Raw genomic sequence first — 7,192 nt, 5'->3', positions numbered from 1 at the left:
GTCGGGGGAGCCCCGGCCCTGGTGCTCGCCATTGAAAGCCTTTCCTGTGCCGCGTGGCCACTGTGTCACGGCCGCTGGGCCCTGCGCACCTGGCCCGGCCCAGGGGAGCAGGGGCGGGGCCGCTGGGGGCACCGGGGCGGCCCGGTTCTGCTGGGGGCTGTGGGCAGAGGCCAGAGCGGCCCAGTGGGAGGAGCACAGGCAGGTGCTGGCACAGTCCCAGCTGCGCCGCCGGCCCAGGTGTGTCCTCCCCTCTCTGAGCCCGTTTCCTCATCTGCTGAATGGGGCCAGGGGTGCCACCAGCCCTGGGCTGCTGTAGGGCACAGTGAGACAGAGCAGATAGACCGGCCTGGCTGGAGGACAGAGGGTGGTGCGTGTGTGACCACCCAGCTGCTGGGCACCCCCCCTCAGGACTGGCGTGGGCTGCTCTCCCGGCCGGGGCGCTTGGCCTTCTCCCGCAGGCCTGGCCTCGGGGCCACTGGCCCCAGATTGCAGCAGAAGAGCCTCTCCTGGCAGATGAGAGGGGCCCGGCCCGGGCTCAGTCATCTGGGGCAGGGGCCGGGGGCCCTGGTGTGGGCTGAAGCGGAGCTGTTTTGCCATCGAGATGACCCCGCACCGGCACCACCTCCTCCCCTTCCATCTTCATTAAAATAGCCCCGGGAGGCCCTTTTTCCTCCTAGCAAGCTTCGAGGTCCCCCAGGGCTGGCCGCCTGCCAGACTGTAATCTGAGCACTGCCCACCCCGAAGCGACAACCTGGGGGTGAGGACGCAGCAGGCGGCCCCCGTCCTGGAAAGGGGCCCGGCCCCCAGGAGTGGCTTCGCAGGGACCCCACCGGCCCTTGGAGGTACCGCTGCTGTCCAGCGGCCCCCTTCCAACACAGGGGGTCCATTTTCATGCCTCCCCCAAGAAAGGGGGTCATCGCCCACTCAGCCCCCGGCCCGAGCGCCGCTCTGCCGCCCTCTGAGAGCGCCTCCCTGCACTGACGTATAATTCACGTCGCTATTGATCGCCCGCCCCAGGAGTCTCTGAAAGGCTTCCCCGGACTGACTGGACCCTCTTGGTACCCGAGAGTTTGTTTGTAGCACTGGGCGGGTAGGGCCGCTCGTCCCGAGGCTGGTGGGCCTGGACCCGCGGTCAAGGTCGTGGGGTACCCGGCTCCTATGCTCTTCTCCTCACACCAGTGATGCAAGTCAGAAAGGAGAGAAGAACTGTGTATTTACCGAGAGGCTTCAGAGCACCTGGAACCCACCACGAGAGGGTGACTTTATGTTCCCGGGAGGTCCTGTGACACGGAGGAACGAGGGACGGGTGCACTGCGTTCTTTCGTTCCTTCAAGAGAAGCTCAGTGGAGCTCCGAGCGGGTCGGGGCCAGGGTGCATCCACGAACCAGTGCTTGTGGGGCCCCTCCCCTCCCCAGCCCCCCAGGATGCCCTGAGCTCCCGGCCTGAGACCCCGTGTGTGTGCGGGGAGGGTTGGGGGAGGGGGATAAGCCTTTAAGAGGGCAGGGGGCAGGGCCTCTCATTCCGGTTCTCCTCGGCCTGGTTCTGGGCCCGGGCACAGCCCCTTCCCTTCCTCTGCATCCTTGCTCCGGGGCGCCAGGCGGGCCCGGGTGAGGCCCTGCATCTGGACACACTGGTGCTGACAGGTGCCCACCAGGTCCTGCCCCAGCAAGGTTGGAGCTCTGGCCCCTGAGCCATCTCCTCCTTCAAAGGCCCGAGACACGGCTTCTCGGCTCTGAGATGGCCCTCAGCCCGCACTCCCCTGTCCACACCCTGACGTGAGTGTGGATCCCAGGGGGGACGCTCAGGGCCACCCTGGGGAGAGCAGCAAGCTGTGTCCAGTTGCCTGGGGAGAAAGGGAACAGAAGGAACGCCGAGCTGCACCTGGGAGAGCGGCGGAATGTTCTAGAACAGGCCTCCCTGGGGGCATGACCTTAACTCCAGGAGGAATCAGGAGACCCAGCAGCCCTGCTCCCCAGCCCCCTCCTTGAGGCTGTGACGGGGCGGTTTCTTGCTGCCCGTCCATGTGCCCAGGGCTCAGGTGGGACGAGCAGGCACACGCGGTGCCGGCCCTCGGGCCAGCAGTCGGGCTCCACGCAGAAGTCCTACGGGGGCAGAAGTCTGCCCTGCCCTGTGCTGAGGCACAGACGGAGTCTCCCTCCCACCATGCCCGTGGCATGCCCGCGTCTCGACACACCAGCAGTGGCCCCATTTGGGGGTGTGGGCCCTGCTGGGGAAGTGGCCGGGCAGGGAGGGGCCGGGACCTGTCTTCCTTCGCCCCTGTGCTGACTGCTCGGCCTCTGACCACAGCTGTCCCCTGGATGTGACGTGTTGTTCCACTTGTGGAACGTTCTGGTCAGGGCTGGTCACCTGGGGGTGGGGGCAGTGCAGCCTGGGTGGGCAGTTACCACCTCCCTGCACTGCCTTGCAGCCTCCTCACCAAGCAGGAGGACAGGACATCACCCGCCTGGGCAGCTTCAGCTGGGGATGGTCACCTGCAGCCTCCGAGGCTGGCGGGGGGAGAGGACACACCCGTGGCCAGCGGCCGGCCTGATGCTGGAGGCCAGCTGGCGGAGAGCCACGGCCACATGGGCCAAGGTAACCAGCAGGGCAGCAGCAGTGGCAGCCGAGGACAGACACCACCCCCTCGGTGGGCCCTGGCAGCTCGCGGCAGCAGCAGGCTCAGGGTCAGACACACCTGTGTCCTGGTGGGCCTGGCCCGAGCTGTGTGATGGGGGCGACCCCAGCCTCGCTGTCCCCGTGTCTGAGCGCACAGGGCCCTGCAGGAGGGCCAGCCGAGCACACCTCGGCCAACGTTTTCAGACAGTGGGGGCGAGCTGGGGGCGGGTGAGACCACCCATACCGGGCACTACTGCTCCCTCCCAGGGGGTGCGACTGCTCAGAACAGCTGGCTGGACTGTGGACTATTGTCAGGCTGGTCCCCCGGCCCACAGACCTGCCCAAGAACACACCAGAAAAACTAACATGAAGAGGGCCCTACGTTTTAAATGATGTTTCTAAAGCTTTTCCTGGGTCCTCACATCCGTAACTATCCAACAAGGGGGTAATTTTAAGGTAACCACGTATTTTTCTGTCCTCATTCTAACCAAATACAAGCAGGTGGTGTGGCTGTTTTGAACTTTAAGGCTGTTTTCCCGTGGCTTCAGAATTCCGGGACCCCCTGTCCTCTGCGTCCTGCGTCTGTCGGCACTGACAGCCTCTGTGCCACCTAGGAGACCCCCAGACCAAGCCCAGCCCCCAGCCAGCAGGGGAGAAGACCCCGGCTCCAACAGGAAGCCGAGCGTCAAACTTCCAGGGCCGGAGCCGACGCTCACCAAGTGCAGGGGGTCCCCTCAGCCCCCGGGAAGCCAGTGTGAGTCTAGGCTTGGCCCTGCGCTCACCGCAGGCTGGTGGGGGCCTGGCCTTGCTCTGTGGGGCCCTCCCGTGTGCCTTGGGGGGGGGCGTGTTGTCGCCTCGTCCATCAGGTGACAGTGTTGACCCATTCCAGCGGGATCTGTCCGTCGAGGGGTCTCTGGAGCTCACCGGGAAGAGCGGTGTCTGATGAGTGGCGTCTCCATGGCCTTCTTTGGGGGACGGCCTGTGTCCCTTACTGTGGCCACAAGAGCACGGGGCTCTGTCCACAGCTAAGGGACACGGACTGATGTCCAGCAAGGTGGCATTTCTCCAGTGTTTCCGGCAGGTGGTTGAAGGCAGCGGGAGCCGAGCTGGGTCGGAACTGGGGCTGGGCTTTGCCAGCAGCCCCGTGGAGGAGCCCGTCGCCATGGAAAGGTGCTCAGGGGAGCAGAGGTCGGAGGCCCGGCGGGCTGCTCGGGCTGGTGGGGCCCTGGGGCCTGGAGACGGTTTGGCCAGAACATCCTGCCCTCTTGCTGAGAGACCCTCACTCCCTGCCGGTGCCCCTTGTGCTGGGCCAGGCCCACCGTGCACCCCAGCCTCACCCACGTCCTCTTGAATCTGATCCCCCCTTTGGAAACAAAGATGCCACCTGATGAATCGGCCCAAGATCCTGGGCGGGGGCAGCATGAGGGGTCCCTCCAGGGAGCACTGCCTCTGAGCCTCTCAGATGGTGACTCCTCAGCTGCCTGACCCAGTGTGGACTGAGGCCAGAGCCGCCCCTGAAGACAGGTCCCACTCAGGGAGCCCTGGCCTCTGCCGGTCTCCTCCCTCTGGGGGCAGACGGCTGGCAGGCAGGTTTTTCAAGCATCTGCGGTAGCTGAAGGCCCCCTGCGGAGGCTCTGGGCCCCGGGGAGGAGGCTGGAAGACGGAGCTCCCTCCAGGGGACCCCCCAGGACGTCCTGATGTGCTTGCAAGGTAGAGACCAGTTGGCAGGAGAGCCCCCGTGCCCCTTCCTCCCGCCAGAAAGCTGCCCAGCTGCCCGCCTCTCCAGGTGACGCCCCTGCCTCCTGCATGAGGACCAGTCCCCCCGTAAGGGGCCCAGCTTCTCAGTCAGAGCCAGCCTGCTCCTACAGCCCCTGCCTCCCCACTGTTCGGACACCCTGCCTCTGCCGGGGGTTTCTGGCTTTGATCCACTGGTCCAGGGGCTGTGAGGTGTGGTGCTGCTGCTGGACTCGCCCCTGGTGCTGCTTGCCCACGGGGGCTCATCCCACCTGGAACACGCTGGGGGCCCCCTGTCCTGCCTCCCTTCTTGGGCCCAGGGGAGGGGCAGGAAGATTCTGGAACCAGTGGGAGCCCGACTAGTGGGTCAAACACAGGAAAAACCAAAGGGAGGTCCCCAGAGTCTGCCGACACAACAATCCCATCCCAAACCTCTTCCTCTGGTGACCTACACTTCTCCCTTTCCTTTCCTTCGGGGACCTCGGCCTCTGAAGGGGCAGAGTTCGGCCAAAGAGGAGAGACGGGGCCTCCACAGGCCTCAGCTGGCTGCCCAGAGGGGCCCTGGGGTGCCCGCCCGAGTCCATCCACTGACGGGAAACCCCTACAGGCCTCATCTGAGCCTGAGGTCCCGGGGAGCCCACGGGCTCCTCCTGGGGCCCCTGCTGGGCCGGCAGCCCTGACAGCCGAGAGCCAGGCACCTGGGTGTGGGGGGAGCAGAGCCCCCTCTGTCCTGGAGGAAGCCTGCCCTCCCTTGACCAGAGGCGTCCTGACTGAGATCCTGTCCCCTGTCCATGAGGTGCTGTCCTACGGCAGTGCTGACCTCCCGTCCTCCACGCACTGGGACCCCCACCTCCCTCCTCCGCTTCCCATCCTCCCAGCAGACAGTGAGGCCAACCCTGCCAGTGCCCACTCAGAAGACTTCCCTTCCCCGCCGGAAGATGCCAAGTGTCCTGGGGGCTCGTGGGGCACCCCAGGGGAAGACACCTTTATCATCACGGGAGAGCTGTCCTCCTTGTCTGAGGCGGGCCTGCCTGAGCCACTGTCCCCGGGGCCCCAGGAGTCGGGGTTCTGTCTGGGGTTGGCCGGACAGGGCAGAAACCTTGGGGACAAGTTGGGTGAATCCAGTTCTGTTGGGAGGGACCAGGCCATGGGTGGCTGGTAGTCTGAACCGCTCAGCTGGCTAGGGTCTCCCTTGTGTGGGAGCACAGGTGATGCCCCAGGGGGGGCTCCCAAGGCTGTCAGCACAGCCCCCAACCCTATCCAGAGTGGGCTGTGTGGCTGGGGACCCAGGGCTGTCCGGCTCTGGGCGGGGGGACCCAGCTCTGGGTTTGGGCTCAGGCCCCCGCGCCGACCTCCCGGGTGTGGAGAGAGCCAAGGTGGTGGATCTGGTCTCCACCCAGCTCACCAGAAGGATCCTGTGCGACACGCTGGCCGAGCTCTCAGAGGCGGAGGGGCCCGCGGGTGGCAGCTGTGTCGCCTGGGCTCACACAGCGGCCACTGGGCAGTCGTGGGGAGACAGGACTTCTGAGAAGATGGGGGGTGCTCGGGTGACACAGATGTCTGTGATGCTGTCGTGATTGCGTGTGTGCACGCGTGAGCATTGGGGGGTGGGGGGGGCTTCAGGAAGCCTGGACTTGCCCTGCGCAGGGCCGCCATGCAGAGCAGGCACCTGATACAGGGCCTCGACTGGACGTTGGCTCTGACCCAGAGAGATTAAGGTAGAAGGATGTGCAGGTGCGTCCCGAGCTGGTTGGCCAAGAAAGGCCCAGAGGTCACGGCCCTGAGGGAGACGGTCCCAAGGAGCCGGGCAAGGAGCAGCTCCCGCGGACTCACCTGGAGGCCACGTGCCAGGACAGGGTGCCGTGGGCCTCAGCAAAGGCCAGGAGAGAGGCTCTGGTGGGTCGGGGAGGCCAGGTGCTGAGTCTGGGGTCACGCCTGCGCTGACGCGCGCCTCAGCTCTGCCTCGTTGGGAAACCATCCATGGAGACGTTTGCTTGCTTCTGACGTACGAAGGCCAAGGGCCTGGTGCCGCCGTGGTGTCCAGCCAGTGACTTGGGGCTGGGAGATCAGTGTGTGTCCCCTGCGTGTAGATCAGAGGAGGTGGCAGTTCAGGGGCAGAAGGTCACTTCACCCGTGGCCAGCCAACCCTCCGGCCCGTCCTCTGGGGGGGGCGGGCCCTGGCCTCCCCGAGGGTACTCGGGATGCCTCGTGGAAGAAACAAAAGCCCGTTGCCTGGCTGGCCATCGAATGAGCCCTCTGCGACGCAGCGAGGCCCCAAGGGCTCGGCATGTGGGCCCCTGCGCGAGGTGCTCCTACAGGGACGTCCCTCGGGCCACATGGGCCTCCAGGTGTCCCCTGACAAGAGTGCCTGCCTCTCTCAGCACGAGACTCAGGCAGGCGTCCAGGAAGTTAATGTTGATTCAAGCGTAAAGATGATTTCCTGTGGGAAGGAAGTGGGGAGAGGCTGAGCTGGGAGGACAAGGCGAGACCGCTGGGTGCAGGCCCTCGGGGACGGGGGCCTCAGTAGGCCGGGCAGGGTGGCTCTGGGACTGGCTCAGTGTAAGGACCAGGGCAGCTGACCTTCACGGGCTGAAGGACAGGCCACCGCAGCACCGACCTCCACCCACAGCAGCCATCCCACAAGCCGCTGATGGGCTCTGAGGGGTCCCGGCAGCCAGCCCACCCCTCACCCAGAGCAGCCCTGCAGAAGCACAGGCCAGGGCACAGACTCGGACAGTGGCCGGCCCTGGTGTCCTGTCTGCCAGCCCCCGAGTGTTGTCTGCGGCCACAGTGGGGGCCTGTGCCCCGCCTTCCCCAGGATGAGCAGAAAGCTGGAGAGCGT

This window comes from Stenella coeruleoalba (genome assembly GCF_951394435.1).
Source record: "Stenella coeruleoalba genome assembly, chromosome: 7".
Classification (NCBI taxonomy): Eukaryota; Metazoa; Chordata; class Mammalia; order Artiodactyla; family Delphinidae; genus Stenella; species Stenella coeruleoalba.
Note: the sequence above shows the minus strand (reverse complement) of the source record.